The sequence below is a fragment of the Glycine soja genome, chromosome 18 (genome assembly GCF_004193775.1).
Source record: "Glycine soja cultivar W05 chromosome 18, ASM419377v2, whole genome shotgun sequence".
In the NCBI taxonomy this organism is placed as follows: Eukaryota; Viridiplantae; Streptophyta; class Magnoliopsida; order Fabales; family Fabaceae; genus Glycine; species Glycine soja.
In genome coordinates this window covers 45,377,856-45,395,095 of record NC_041019.1, presented here as the reverse complement: position 1 = coordinate 45,395,095, position 17,240 = coordinate 45,377,856, and the positions used below count along the sequence as shown (strand labels likewise).

General features: G+C 30.4%; 1 long non-coding RNA gene across 1 annotated transcript; it reads left to right on the top strand.

The window, feature by feature from the left end:
• The first annotated feature begins 11,971 nt into the window (after nucleotides 1–11,971).
• LOC114396084 lies at nucleotides 11,972–13,252 on the top strand. Its single transcript, XR_003663209.1, has 2 exons — nucleotides 11,972–12,233; nucleotides 12,766–13,252. It is a non-coding gene; the product is annotated as an uncharacterized LOC114396084 (long non-coding RNA).
• The last annotated feature ends 3,988 nt before the right edge of the window (nucleotides 13,253–17,240 follow it).

Below are 17,240 nucleotides of genomic sequence, written 5' to 3'. Positions count from 1 at the left end.
TTATGATGATGTGACATGTTAAAGCTGATATTTCGATTAACATTTATGATGATGTGACATGTTAAAGTTGAAGTGGAAAATCCACGTGGTGGAAGTGAAAGTAACGTGTTGGGTCATAAGTTATGTGTAGGGTACATGCCATGTCGGCCAATTATATTTTCTACTAAATTGTCAGTGATTTTTATTTTTAAATTTTGATTTTAAATTTAAAAAATAGGTAACGACTATGTTGAGAAGAAGGCTAATCTTCCCAATTTCATGATGAAACTTTCATATGCAAGGGCAAAATGGTCCCTACAAATATAACTTAATAACAAAATCGTCCATGACAATTATGTAAATTTATAAGCACACATGCACCATTAAACTACAATTTTTGTTCAATACATTGCCAAATACTAGTCAAATTTCTAATGTTACACTACCCAAAACAAACAAAGGACCTAAATACAAAGTCATGATATCTAGAGCCGTCAAAATGGGTTAGGACTCATGGGCCAACCTAGCCAACCACGGGTTCGGGCCGAGCTGGGCAAAACAAAAAAAGGAGTAATTTCAACTAGTCAAAAAATGCAACCCAACCCATTTACAGCCTGAGCCACTCAGGTTGTGTTGGATTGAGTGGCCTCAGAATAATTAAGAAGAAGGGGTTGAATTAATTATTCCTAAACCTTTACTAATTAAAAAATTACTCTGCTAAGGCTTTTACTAAATTGTTAAGAGAATGAGGAGTAGAAGAGAAACTTAACAGAAAGTAAAAGCGGAAATTAAATGCACAGCGGAAAGTAAAAGAGTAGGGAAGAAGGAAACAAACACACAAGAGTTTTTATACTGGTTCGGCAACAACTTGTGCCTACATCCAGTCCCCAAGCGACCTGCGGTCCTTGAGATTTCTTTCAACCTTGTAAAAATCCTTTTACAACCAAAGATCCACAAGGAATGTATCCTCCCTTATTCTCTTTGAAACCCTAGTGGATGTACCTTCCACTAGAACTGATCCACAAGAGATATACCCTCTCTTGTTCTCAGTCAAACCCAAGTAGATGTACCCTCTACTTGTATCACAAAGGATGTACCCTCCAATATGTTAAGACAAAGATCTCAGGCGGTTAAACCTTTGATACTTTGTGAATGGGGATACAAAAGAATTCTCAGGCGGTTAGTCCTTTGAACACTTTTGTATTAGGGAATGAGAAGAATCAAAAGAATTCTCAGACTGTGTCGTTTTGAATTCTTTGACTAGGGAGAAGGGAGACACAAAAGAATTCAGGCGGTTAGTCCTTTGTTATTTTGGAAAAGGGAGAAGAGAGACACAAAAAGAATTCAGGTGGTTAGTCCTTGGCGAATTCTTTTTGGCAAAGGGAGAAGGGAATGAAAAGGATGAATAACACAAGTTTTCAAGGTTTGGAAAACCAGAAAACTTTGGAAAGCTTTTGACAAAAGGAAGAAGAAGAAGAAGTTCAAAGAGACTCAAGGCTTGTAAAAAGATTGTAAGAGATTGATTGGAACAGTATTCAAGAATGAATGAATGAATTAATTTAAAATGCAAAACAAAGCCTTGCTTTTATAGACTCTTCATGTCTGGTCAAGAAGACCATTTAGAAGAGTTATAACTTTTAGAAAAACTTAAAACCAATTTGAAAAAGTCAAAACCTTTTTAAAGAGTTACATCTTTTGATTTATTCAGAAACAAACACTGGTAATCGATTACCAAATCAGTGTAATCAATTACACAAGGCTTTTATGTGAAAGGATGTGACTCTTCACATTTGAATTTGAATTTCAATGTTCAAAGGCACTGGTAATCGATTACCAAAACATTGTAATCGATTACAACTTTTTGAAATTAATTGGAACGTTGTAAATTCAATTTGAAAACTTTTTCAAAACAATTTTGTTACTGGTAATCGATTACAACAATCTGGTAATCGATTACCAGAGAGTAAAAACTCTTTGGTAAACATGTTTTGAGAAAAATCATGTGCTACTCAATTTTTGAGAAAATTTTTTTATACTTATCTTGATTAAGCCTTCTCTTGATTCTTGAATCTTGAGTCTTGAATCTTGATCTTGATTCTTGAGATCTTGAACCTTGAATCTTGATTCTTGACTCTAAAATTTCTTCTAGAGTCTTGAATTCTTCTTGATTCTTATCTTGAACTCTTGATCTGTTCTTGATTCACTTGAGTTGTTCTTTGATTGATCTTTGATTCACTTGAGTTGTTCTTTGATTGATCTTTGAGCTTTTTGTCATCATTTTTTGTTATCATCATTGTTATCATCAAAACACCTTTGAATCATCTTTGATTCACCATGAAGCTTTGCTTCTACAAGTTGAACCCACCAAACAAACTAACCCTAACTCATACACAAATTGTCACACATTGTGTCACAATCTCACTCTCTCTGTCTCTCAATGATCTCACTTCGATACTTTTTCCTTTGTGATTGGATCGTTGGTTGCTTCCATCCACGGCGACGCCACCACCTCACCAATCACCACACTCTCTCGCGTCTCTTTTCTTTCTTTCTCCCTCTCTCTCTCACGTCTTTGTGTGTGTGCTTTCTCTCTCTCGTCTCTCCATCAGTCACCACCTCACCATGTTTTCGCGCCACCTTGGTACCTCACCATGCGTGTTGTCACCGTTTTTCGTCGAAAGTGGAGGTGGATTTCATTTTCATTGTTCCTCTCTTTGTTGATTTTTCTTTTATTTAAATAAATGATTTTTTATAATGTTAGGTGGGTTGGTGGGCCAACCCGTGATGGATTGGGCCGCCCGTCTATGAGGTGGGTCAGCCTCAACAAGTTGGGTTGATTCGTTTTGACAACTCTGATAATATCCATGATACTACCCACACGTATCATATTACCATCATAGTAGAAAATCCCAAAAAACTACTTAAGAAAATAAATTGTTCTTCAAAATAACATAACAACTAAATGGCAACTTATCATAAAGTTGTCCAATAATCCAAAATATCATAAAGTTGCCACGAATCACTTAGAAGGAGGTTGAGGATGCTGGAAACGTGGTGTAGGAATGAAATTCATGAAATTTGGTTGGTTCATTCTTGGAGATAGTCCACTTGGAAAGGGAACTTTGATTATAGGAGTTGTAGGTCAAATTGAAGGTGGTCTAAATGCAGGTGTTGGTGGTACAAATGTTGGCACTTTTGCAACTTCAACATGAGGGGCAGGTGTAACTTCATTTGCAATTGGTTCAATGATTGGTGCACTTTGAGAGCAATTCAAATCCTCCTATAGTGCAGTGAATGATTGAAATTAATATAAATTTACAAAGATAAACATTCTAAATAAACATAAGATATATAAAGTAATAGTATATTGTTTTCTCAGTAGTTGCACTAGGAGTAACTTCAGGTTCAGGTGTGGATTTCCATTTTTTTGGTTTTGGTGGAACACCACCAATTTTACAGCCCCTGGTATTGTGGCCTTCATGTCCACATTTGATACATGTTACAGTGTTGTAATTCCTTTTCATCCTGGTCCTAGTGTTGTTGACTTCTCCCTCAGTTTGGTCTTTTCTCCTAGCTTTCTTAGGCCTTCAAGGTCAAATATTATAAATAAACGAGTCCTTACTTAAATAAACAACTTTATTTTCAAATATGAAAATTTAAAAATACTAACCAAATAAAACAAAGTTTAACTAATATGAACTAAGTTTTCAATTCTCCCTCGTCTCTAAAGCTTCTTCCACGAACTCTGAAAATAATACTTTTAATGAGATAATAATCATAGTGAGTAAAACAAGTTCTAAAAGATTTCACAAATAGTGTTGTTCCCAGGCAACGTGGTAACCGAAAAAATCCAACTATGGTATCCGCAAAATTAAATTAAAAGTAATATATAATACTTATAAATAACCAAAAATTATTCACAGAATGAAATAACATTCTAGTACATAAACACCAACACTTCATTGCATTCAATTCTTAAACGAACAACAAATATCACAACACAACCACTGATTCCCAAAATCACTAGACTCAACTCTTTAGTTCCCAGAACTGGTGTGGATATCAGGTTCTTCAAAAGGTCTATGAGCACTCATATCCATGCAATGACGTCTCACTGTCTTCCCCATCGTAAATGGAGGGATCCAAAATCTGTTCCCTATCCTAGATGGAGGTATCTCAAGAACCCAATAAGAATTCACAAGATTATACCAAGAATCTATATTTCAATTTAATCGATTATTAACACACACCAAATAATCACAATCCATTTCAATCTTGTGAGTATCAAATCATAAACATCAATTAATAATACATAATATAATAAATCTTATATTATTAATAATACGAATAGTGATTCATCATGACGTTTCACAATACAACCATATATTCTCACCACAATAAAAACAAACATAAATAAATATTCCAGTCACTTAAAATAATCCAAACATAACACTTAGAATGCAACCAATCCCTAATTTCTTTTATTAAGAATCTCAAAGAAAATTCTTCAGGAAATATACCATGGAGGGTTTAAAAAAAACAAAGTGTTTTACTCACCTCTTAAACCACATAGTAATTCATGCGTTCTTCACTTATCATTCCTCTTCTCCATTTAATGGGTCAACACGATTCTCTTTGTTTCTTCTTTCTTCTTAATCTTATATGTTCTACTAATTTTCTATTTTCTAAGAGACCGTCTATAAAATTTTAGAAGAGAATTATTTATCATTATACAATACAAGAGTTTATAATTTAAGATTGGATTACATGAGATATATTCTCAATAGATTTGGCTAATCAAGTATTTCTTTATCTTTTTCTACTCTATTATCTAGACTTATCTAATTATTAACATTATCTAATATTTTATTTTCTTTCAAGATATATTAAGATAAAATATGATAAGATGTAAATCATTATCATTGATCACAAATTCAAATATAACAAATATCTTATCCAAACTAGATATACAATGTCATATTATTATTATAATATTTATCTTTACAATAGTAATAATTTTTTAATCCTTTTAATTAGGATATGGAGTTGTCATGATTTCTTTTATAATTATAAAATAATTATTTAACTCAATCAATTTTAAATAAAGAAATTAAAACAAACAATTTTTTTTATTAAAGTATTTCAATGATATTTAATATATCATAATACAAGCATTCCATATATATATATATATATATATATATATATATATATATATATATATATATATTATCATCAATAATTTTAATTCAAATAAACTCTTATACTAAAACCAATAACAATAATTATATTAAAATTTTATGATGTTATAGAGATAGTGTTGGTTTGGTGAATGTTGTCCTCTCCCAATACTATTGACTTTGAGTTGGATGAACATAGTACTCATATGTTACATTATATGACCTTATTGTCAACATCCTATCACAATAATCCTCACGTCTGTAGTTTTTGAATTTGATTGCATCAATTGCATGCTTACATGACAAACCTAGCTACACAATGAAAAAGTATTAAGATTTTCATGCATAATTGTAAAGAGAAGATATGAACTACATTTAAAAATGTTATATCTGTCAACTGCCATATTCTACATGTACAATGTTCGGTGTTCAAATCCACATCAAGCTTTGTTCAGTTTTGATGAACTTCATATTTGTTGCCATTTGGATCTCCAACCCAATATGTTGTCCACTTGTTGCTTTCATGCTTTTCTTTCTCCAATCTAGATTGTTGCGTGGGTACCAATGGTCCCATTCTGGCAACCATTTTGAGTTTGGCATTGGTCATTTTGTGCATGATGTAACACTTGATTTCCTCTCATAAACTCAGAATTGGCCATGCTTCTATACTTCAAAATCTTTGCATTGAAAGCCTCATAGTTGTTGTTGGTGATATTGTCTACCTTAATATTTTCACTAAAGTAAGCTTTTGTCCAGGATGCCTTTGACCATTTGTCTAAATACTTAAAAGCTAGTTCATTCTTCCTCTTTATAACTTCCATGCATTGGTCAAATTCTAGTACGGTAGATGCCCTTGCACATTGTCAAACTAATCACTTGAGTTCCTTATCTTTCCATTGTTTGGAAAAATTCCTCTACAAATGCATACACAAAACCTATGAGAAGCTATAGGAAAAACCTCTCTCGTTGCTGGGACCAGACCCTACGTGATTACAAACATACATGAGAATAATCACAATAAATTAAAATATACAATCCTGAAAAAATGGTCCCTAGTGTTTCACACTTAATGTTAGAGTGGTCCCTAATGTTTCCCACTTAACGTCAGAGTGATCCACGAATTAGAATAAATTAATGTCAGATACAAAACACGTATGACAGTTATTCATGCATGCATGCAAAAAATAAGTTCCAACCGAATTGTTACCTTTTGGATGTCAGACATAAAGTTCTAACCAAATTGCTTTTAATCTCCATGATCTTCATGCAACAAAGTACAAAACCATTTCCAATTATATTTGTCTTCAACATCGACAACAACAAATGCTATGGGAAAAATCCATTGCTAGCATTTTTTCCAACAGAACACAACAATTGACCTCCATAATATCCCTTCAAAAGATAATCATCAAAACTAATAAATGGTTTGTACTAGCCTTGAATCCCTTCTTACATGCATCAAGACAAACATACATTCTTTCAAATTGTGGTTGGGAATATGGTATTGGGATGCAATCAATCTTTATTGTAGTTCCTTCATTGCTTCTACCCAATTCCTGTGCATAATCCCAAATATTTTTCATATTATTTCTTAATACTCCCTTCAACCATGCTTTTTTGCTTTTTGAAGTGCCCTACACATCTTCCTCTCATCTATGGTGACACCAAACTCAATCTTCATGTACTCATGTGTCTCATGATAAGTTAGAGTAGGATGTATTTTTAGCTTCTCAGATAGATTTTTTGCCACCCATTTCCTATTAGCTTGGTTGTTCTTGAAAATGCTACCACAATTGTGTTCCTTAACAAATGTTTTTAGTTGAAAGCTTTTTGTAGCTTTGTTCCATGCACAGTAGATCTCCCATGGACAACCCTTGACTTTGCAACATGTTCTACCTCTTATATTTTTACCCATTTGACCTCCCTACCAATATTGATTGTGTAGTCCTTAACTGCATCCTTAAACAATGCAATGTTATCAAATTTCATTCCTAACTCAAATTGCACATGCCTAAAATGGCTAGATGTATCAAATTAAGGGTACACCATTTTTCTAATGCTACCACCTTCATCATCACTACTAGGTAGAGACCTCATTGACTCAAATTCATAATTGTAATTACTTGTATCAAATAAGTCACCATCATTCTCACCTGAAACATAATTATACAAATTAAATGAATAATCATCAACAAACACTATTGTTATCCTATGTATTTAACATTGAAATTAATCATAGTAAAATTTGAGAATTACATAAAACATTGATGCCAAAATCTGGATCGCTTTCATCATCATCAACAACAAAATCATCATCATCAGATTCTCCATCCTCCTCCTCAGCATCTTGGTTATCATCCCCAACATCACCAAACAAATTATTCATCACTTTTGTTGCTACATATCATTCTTCTACATTAAGACTACCATAATCAAGTGGAATATCATACAAAGGATGGTCAGCCTCAGCATATTTTTCACTTGCATCCTCACCAACAAGCACTTTTTTGTTTGTGTTGCCAACTACTGCCTCATCAACAACATCAAAAACACCCTCAATCAGAATCTCTGACGTGACATCTATCACATGGTCAAAATATATATGAACATCCTTTTCTAGATCAAGGAGAGTTGTGTTAGACATAGCTAGCACATCCTGATCATTATCAAACGAAGTTAAGTCATGCTCAAACCCTTTTCCCGGTACCTAATAAAATACCTTTCAAAACTGACTATATCCACCGCAAGTCTTACATAAGTCATAGACAATCCACACATTCATCAAGTCTGTCTTTAATGACTCCTAGTAACATTCTTCACCCTCCACATACTCCAACACCCCTTCATCATTTAAGAGAAATTGACCTTTGTGGTGCAACAAAATCTTATCAGGCATTCTATAAAAGGAAACACACAAAATGCAATTAAATTAAGAAGGAAACAAAGCATCATTGTATTAGTAATAAAATTTATTCCTTTTCTATACCCAAAATAGAGAATCATTGTTTCACTTTATCAAACCATCATCAAAAAAACCTAAACCCTAACACATGCTTAATCCCTTGTTTTTCTACAATAGCGAAAAAACCCAACAACAAATGCAACGAAAATTGCGGCCACATGGAGGAATGTAATGAAAACAGAACGACGGTCATCAACACACATGGAGAAATTGAAAGAAACACCTTACCTTACGAAGTTTTGTTTCGTCGCCTTCAACATACAGAAAGAAAGGTTGAGAACAAGGCAGCCACAATCCAAGCACCACCGTTCACCCCAGGTCATCATGACAACCGGCAAAGCAAAACACAGGAACAAGCAAAGCAACCCACACTTTAGTCTTTCTCTCACAAAAAGGAAAAAAAGGAACAAGAGTAGTGAAAGGTCAATTTGTGATGACTTAATAAAAGATAAAAAAAGCTTATTCCTCCAAATGACAATTTGGTCCACACGTGCCTTCGTCTTCCATCACGTGGATTGGCCACATTGACTTTAGCATGCCACGTCATAAACATTACTGAAAACGAATGAGAGTTGACAACAAAACTAAATTGTCAGCACATTTGCATAATTGTGAACTAAATTGTGTATTTCTAGTGCACGGAATAAATTGATGAGTGTAAACTATAGGGACCAAATTGATCTTTTACCCAAAAATTTATTACTTCAAGAGTAAAAATACTTTTAAAAACCAACATCAAAACATACGTTAAAAGTTGCATGATATTACCAAGATATTACAAAAAGTTATTAGAAGAGAAATGCTAGTGCTTTCTTTTTATAATTGACTAAATTTATTGAAAAATACAAATTTTAGTGAATAGTTGCACCTTGTCATCAATTTATTGCCTGAGATGTGGAGTGCAACCACAAAATATAAAAGAAAGAAAAAAGAAAACTTAGACGGTTCTTAGTTCTGATTTATTTCTAAAGCTATGCCTAGTATTTTTTTTTTTATTTTTTTTTTTTGTAGTGACTACCGATATCTTGTAGAAAAGACAACATGAGCTGGAAAAAAACAAAATGTGGTGATTAAAACAGCTCAAAAGCATGCATGAATATTACTTTTTCATCTTCATCTGTGTTAGTGACTTTTAACTCTTTACAGATTTACGATCTCATCCATTATTAGGGACAATAGGATGCTTTCTAAAATGGCTAGAGGAATTTTATTTATTCTACAAGCCTACAAGGAAAAGATCAATATTTGATAAAAAAAAAAAAAAAGGAACACATGAAATGATTCTTAGTTAGAGGCTGCTGCAATTAATAATTTTTAGCAAATATCAATATTAAATCAAGGAAGAATACAATTCTCCACTTTAAGAACAACTATATATAAATTTCTGAGACTGAAGATATGATCAAAGGACAAACTCAATTCACCTCAACATTCTTCTACGTACTGTCATTGGTTTCAAACCTTCTTGGAAGAGTGAGTATTGGTTTAGGATCAGGTAATCTGCATCCTGAGGTTTAGAAACAATATGTTTATCGGGTCTAATCCTTGGGATGTAGATTACCACGTCCTTATGTTATGACCAATATGAAGAGCATTTGAACACCAGTTCAATAAAATCGATATCCTGGCCTTCTTTATTTCAAGAGTTTTATATTCTTGTGTTTATTATATTTGATTGCACAGCTATTGGAGTTCCTTTACGGTAGCTGGTGTACCAGATGAAACGAGTGTTTCTATACTGTGCCTTTGAATGATATGAACCAATACATGCTAGAAGATGCCCTATATATATTTATAAGCGTGAGACGAGTAAATTTTAATCATAATATTATTTGCATAAGATCAATATTAGAAATTTAAGTGATTAGTTTTTTAAGTAATTAATCATATATATATATATATATATATATATATATATATATATAATCAAGATTTAATGTCATATATATTGACTACTTAAAAAAGTAATGAGTTTTTAAACATTACTTGTATTTTTTTTTTCAATTTTAATCATTCTTATAAGATTTATAGTTAATTTTGTTTTCACTTTCACATAAAATAGACATTTTAACTATAAACATTTTCTTAACTAACTGAGTAGACACTCTTATTTTATTATATACACTTTTTTTTTGTTATCATGACATTAGTGTGAAATATTTATATTTTTGTTGATGATTAATTTTTGTCTAAGAACCTAATTGATCAGCTTTAGTAGAATATTTTTTTTAATAATATTTTTTTTTATTTATAAAGTTCGAATCCAAGATTTTACTTAAAGAGAGATCGAATTTAAGATAATCGATCTGAAAACCATTCGAACCAATAACTTATTGGTATACATTTTCTATCTATATATAAAGGATGATGCATATTGAGTGGGGTGTAAAATAGTTAAACTTAAAGCGGCGCCATCGATAAATGGTTATAATTGTGTGTATTTTACCAAAATATAAGTAGTTATGTGGCCAATACCTATTTTGTTCGCTATTGTCATGACTCATGATTCAAGCATTTGTCAAACTGCTTACAAATAACTAGAAACAGAAGTACGTGGACAATATTTTATTCTATATATATATGTGGATAACCATACATAATTGGCAAGGCACAATAGTTTTTTTTTTGTTTATATCATCTGCTACTTTTATAACTTTTTTTTTCATATAAAGAAAAAGATTGAACATGTTTAGCACAGGTTAATTAGGAATAAAAAAACTTAGGTTCTTCTATAGAATATAACAACTAGAAAATTTGGAATTTAATTACGAATCACAATTTCTAGCCTTCTGCAGCACTCCAATAGCTTCTTCCCTGCTTTTTGTGAAATCCTTCTTATCTCTGAAGATCAGAAATTCCATCATCTCCACGCGAAAGAATATGAAACTTCCATATAAATGTGTAGTGCAAGATCCAAAGTTTTTCCAACCACGGAATTCCAAGCAGGTCCACATGATACAATCAAGTGACTGTTATTAAATTTCTTAAGCAGTATGAAAATTAGCACTAGGTGAGAGTCATTATTTCAACAATAAATAATTAAAAAACGACACGCTCCAACCAGAAAAGTGGATGAAATAAAAAATATTTCGATTAAATAAGGAAGCCTAAAACGACAAACCCTTGAGAGAAAAGACCTTGATATGTGGTTTCTTGTAAACTTTGTATTTTTTTTATACATAGTAATCGAATTAAGATATTAGTACTAAAAAATTTACAACAACTTATATAAATTTTATTGATAACTAATATTTATTAAAGAACTTAATTGATAATTTTTAATAAGATATTTCCTCCTAATATTTATTAAAGAACTTAATTGATAATTTTTAATAAGATATTTCCTCTCAACATCTCTTTTTATATTTCATTTATCACAAGATTCAAACCTTAATAAATCATACCTGATTGACCGGCTTGTAAAAGGATTTCATATCCATTTCCAATAGCACAACATAATGTTAATGTTTCGAACTCTTTGAAATTTAATATAAAAACATATGTTTGTAATAACTCACATAAATTGTTTAACTAATTCAACTAGACTTTTTTAATAAAAAATTTATAGTTTGACAGAACGTGACATATTTCATTTATGTAGTTAATTTCACCCAATGAGACAATCACTAGAAGAAAAATCGTTATTATCGACGGAATATTTTCCACGGGATGCATTTCATCGGAAATGTTTGAATTACTGATGGAATTTACCGACGGAACACATTCCATGGAAAAATGCCGACGAAATTTACTCACAGACAAATTTTCCGTCAAAAATTATAAATTACCGACGAATGTTTACCCACTGATTTAATTCTGTCAAAAATTTAAATATTACTGATGAATTTTTCCGACGGAACATGTGTCCGTCTAAAAATTTTACCCAAAATTAAAAGAAGTCAACCCTAACCAGACCCTTAGACACTTCCCTTCCCTTTGGTGGATTTTGAAAGCTTTCACACCCACAGTCACGCTGCCGTTGCACGAGCTCCACCACCGTCACGTGCTCGTTGCCGTCGAACATCATCATGTCGTTCTCTCACCCACATCGTCGCGTCGCCGCCATTGAGCCCTCATCACCATCGCACATGTCGTTGTGCGCTCACCAGCTGGTTAGTGCTCTTTACTCTTAAAATTTGTTTTGTCTTCCTCTGCGTTGCACCACTCTCTTTACTCCGCCATTGAGTGAGGTTGTTACGTCATTTTCATGTAATGTTAGAGACAACTCACTCTCATAAAAAGGTTATGGTTATGTAAACAAACATTTGAAGCTATTTCTCTGCCACAAATTGCATCTTTTATGGTTGGTGTTGGAATATCATCTATTCTACTCATTCCTAAGCGAATGAGAATATTGTTAACGGTCACTTGGCAATTGGAAGTGTCAATTTGTGAAGATAAATTCCAAACTAAATATCCATACCCCAAAATTTCTGTACCATAAAAACTAGAAGTGCCAAATGCCATTTTTTTTATTTGAAGGAAAAGAACTTATATTATTTCATTCAAAATAAGTATACAAGTTGGATTGAAATCAAAATAATGCATACTAGCATCAGATCTAAGTGCCAATTCTTGAAAATTGTTGTTCCTTAGGTGTCTTTGTTACCTCTCTTCATTTAAAATTGATTTTTTTTCTCACAGTATAATTCTTGATCGAACTTGTATTAAACACCCTATACTTGTTAGTGGTGGCTTTGGAATTGTCCAATGCTCAAGAGAAAGTGGAGAGATACCAAGTGTGTTGGAAGGAGATTGCTTTGGGCAAGGCTGATATGTCCATGTGGATGATATAGTTGTCATACTGAGCCAATGTGGAAATTGCAAGGTGAAAAGTTGTGATGTAGAAGAAGCAAAGAGAGAAACAAGTATGGGTAGTCATGATTGGATTAAGGTAAATGTGTATAGAACAAATATGGTGTTTAAATACGGAATATATACTGGTTGGGATATTCATTAACTTGTTCTCATAAGATATTCTTCAATTCACCCTCAAAGTTGGAAAATGATTGGATCACCCATGTTTTAAATTGACTTGTGGTTGATCATTTCAAAAAATTTATATTACAAAAAAATGTGACTAATACAGTTATTATTTTGAATCAACATTGTTTGTTTGTTTGAAAGTCAACATAGATGACTTGTGAGATTATGCATGAAATTATGAAATGATCATTTGCATATGCTCATATGAACTGATTGATGAGTCTGAAGTAAGTATTATTTCACTTTAATTATTCTAATTTAGTTCCTTTGAGAGAGAATTTTTGTCATGGAACAAATGTCGTGCCTCTGTCATGGAAGTAATAATGCTAATATACAAATCATCCTTACAATTTCTATAAAATATAAATAGGTATAGTTGAATGAAACCATATAGTGGTTTTGCCTTGGACAATGAATGTTCTGTTTCATGGACCATGACTTAGCACTTGGAGGTGTGTTGATTGTAGCATGACAGCGTTAGAAATACATACCATTAATTGTCTTTTTATCCTTAGTTTCTTAACATTGTTGGCGGGCTAGCCTTGCCCATCAATATGGCCTTTTTCTTTTAACGCCCATAGCTGTATTTGTTATATAGAAGTTATGGTATCATTGTGTTAGCAGGGTAAAAAGGAAATTTTTCATTCTTTGGTGGATGTCGGTGGTTATATTATTTTGTGAAATTCTAAGCATGTGTCTGTTCATATGCTTCTATCTATGCCTTCATTGGTTACTCCTTTTAGAGTTTTCAAGCTAGATGATGGAACCAAATAACTAGGGAATTTTTTCCATGAAAATAAACACAATCATTATTTTTTACTAACAGATTTTGGTCCATCGAAAATTCGTCAGAAATATTGAATTAACGACTGATTTTCGAGGTTATTGATGAATTTGTGCCGTCGGAAATACTTTTGTTTTTTTTTTTAGTGAATGTTTGGCTGGTCTTGTTGTTATGGAAAAATCATATCAAGGACTAAAGTGGAGTCTACTTTATTACGCTCTTGAAGGTCCATATCCTAATGTTCAATATTCATTATAGCTGTGTAACTTAAAATGGCAAAATAATGGAATATCATACGGCTTTATGACTAATCGGTGATTCTATGTTATAATTTGTTGATTCTAATATGTATGGCCACGTGGACATTCTTTTATTTTTCTTTCTCCTAAAAGTTTCACACACTGTTAAAAAAAAAGTTTCACACATTGAAATTCTTCGAATACTAAATAGTAGCAGTTATTGTGAGATTGCTTTGCAATATTTTTAAAAGAAGAGTGCTGCTAACACTCTCATGTAGGTCATACTGGTACTAGTTTGATATTAAATAGGATATAAGCATTTATGTGAATTTTACTTAATAGAAGAGAATATGTAAAAAAAAAAAAATCAGAACCAAAATTTCTGTTGCTACTATTTATCATTTTAATAATTAACTTTTTGTCTAAGTGCAACAAAGGATCTAAACCAAATCACGAGAATTCTTGCGTATAGGAAGTCTAAAGGAGATGATTCCTATATGCTAAATACCTTCTTTATTTAAGTGATATTTAATCTTCATAATTGACGCAGACATGTTATTTTAGGGAAATTACTTTAAAATTAATTGTTCCGAACATACTTTTTGTCTAAGTGCAACAAAGATCTAAACCAAATCATGAGAATTCTTGCGTATAGGAAGTATAAAGGAGATGATGTCTTATATGCTATATACCTTCTTTATTTAAGTGATATTTAATTTTCATAATTGACGCAAACATGTTATTTTAGGGAAATTACTTTAAAATTAATTGTTCCGAACATACTTTTTTGTTTGGAACTTTTACCTATATTTATTGGCCATTGCTTTTGTTTGACTTGAAAATAAGTCATATATGTGTAAATTTTGAATTGTGTAATATCAGGTGATTTACATCGCCACATTAAATAATTTATTTAATCAAATTTAATAAAATATTATATAATAAATTGTATTAAATATTATTTAATCAATTTTAAATTTATCTAATAAAATAATATGATCTAATTATATCTTATAAATTGATTTTTTAATTATTTTTTTATCCAACATTAGAATAAATATATCTCTTATTAAGATTAGAACAAATATATCTAGTAAAATTTTGAAATATATATTTATTTTATCTTTATCTTGATTTTTCTTTATAGTTAACAAGTTAGAAACAAAAATATTATGCATTTAATAGAAAAAATTGTAAATATTTTTTTATTTTATTTTTTAGTTCATAAAAATCATTTAAATATAATTAAGGTAATTAGAACAAATATATCTACATATTTAAAATTTGAATAAATTAATTATTATCTTACACGTATATGTTTTAATCAAGGTAATTATAAATATTTAAATTATGAAATTTATTCAAATGTATGTATGTAAAAAATTTCAACACTATAACAATTAATTTAACTTATGATATTATTTCGTATGTAATATTTTTGTAATAAAAATATAATTAATAAATTAATATTAAAATATTTATCATGTAATTATGTAAAAATGATATTTAACCTTATTTTATAAATATTAGTTAACAAAATTTTTGTATATAAAGTTATTAAACATTGACACAAAATATTATTTTATAATAAATATATTGATTAAATTTTAGTATAAAAATTTCAACTATATAATATAAATATTATTAAAAAAATATTATTTATTCATAAAATTATTTTAAACGATTTCTAAGTAAAACTATTTTATAGGATTTCAAATTAAAAACAAATACTAGATTTTTTGATTAAATTATAATTTTTTAAATTTGTACTTAGTATTTTTTGTATTTTATAATATTTAGAAATTTATCATTTTCAAAATATTTAGTGTCATATTAAATAGGATTACATTAAAATTGTGTAAAAATATTAATTATATTTTTAATTACACATTAAATATATATTTCAAATTTTTATTAGATATGTGTGTTCTAATCTTGGTAAAAGATATATTTATTCTAATGTTGGATAAAATATAATTAGATCATATTATTGTATTAGATAAATTTAAAATTTATTAGATAATATTTAATTAGATTAATTTATAATTTGATTAGATAATATTTTATTAAATTTAATTAAATGAATTGTGATGTGGTAACGTAAGTTATGTAAGACAATACATAGGTCAGTATAACTTATTTTTAAGTCACGCAGTCACATTAAAATAACAATCTTACTTTTTTTTTAAGAAATGGATAACATTCGATTTTCTTTTTCTTTGTCTCGCACTCGCACCCCATCTCTTGGCCACCAATAGAGGAAAACATAATATACACGTACGGGACAAGAATCAAATCTAACAAGTCTTCTTTCTTTCTTTTCTTCTTTTTGTAAGCAAAGTTTATACCACCAACGCGGAGGTTTGGTCATGGTTCTAATTTTTGTTAATTTAGGCACCCCACATTTAATGTCTAAACATTTCTTAAGCAGGATTCTGTCGTATAGAGAATATATATGAAAAAGCAACAAAGGAACATATATAAAGAGGTGTCTTATGATATTGGATAATATTTCGTTGAGACCCAAATCTCCATAATTACCTAGAGAGGGATAGAGATAATAAAAAGACGTCTAATAAATATTTGTTAAAAGATATCTAAATATTATTATCCTGTTACATTTTATGGTCACTCCAATATTAAACTTCGGCGAGAAAATGGGTAGAAGCAAGAATCATACCTATATAATTTTATAATATATTTTTACGACTCATATTTTTTTTTATCTCTTTTTGCATTACAATTTACAAGTGAGACAGAGTGAGGAAAGAAAAAATAATTAAGAATGAAAATAAAAAAATAAAGTAAGAAAGATTTGTTGTTTCAATAAATAAAAATGAAACAATTAGAAAAAAAATTGTCTCTATGTATTTAGAATTAATAAATAAATTATATTAAGAATAACTTTCATATTAATTAAAAAATTAGTTTAACCCATAATAACTAATTTTTCACTCAATAGTGTTTTCTTAATATAAATTGATTTAATTTTAAGAAGCTAAAACAAGTGAGAGAGAAAGAGAGATTATTTTCCCTTAATTTTATGTCAATTTAGTATTTTTGTGAATTTCATGGCTTTTTTTTCTTTCAAACAAATTGTAAAAATACAA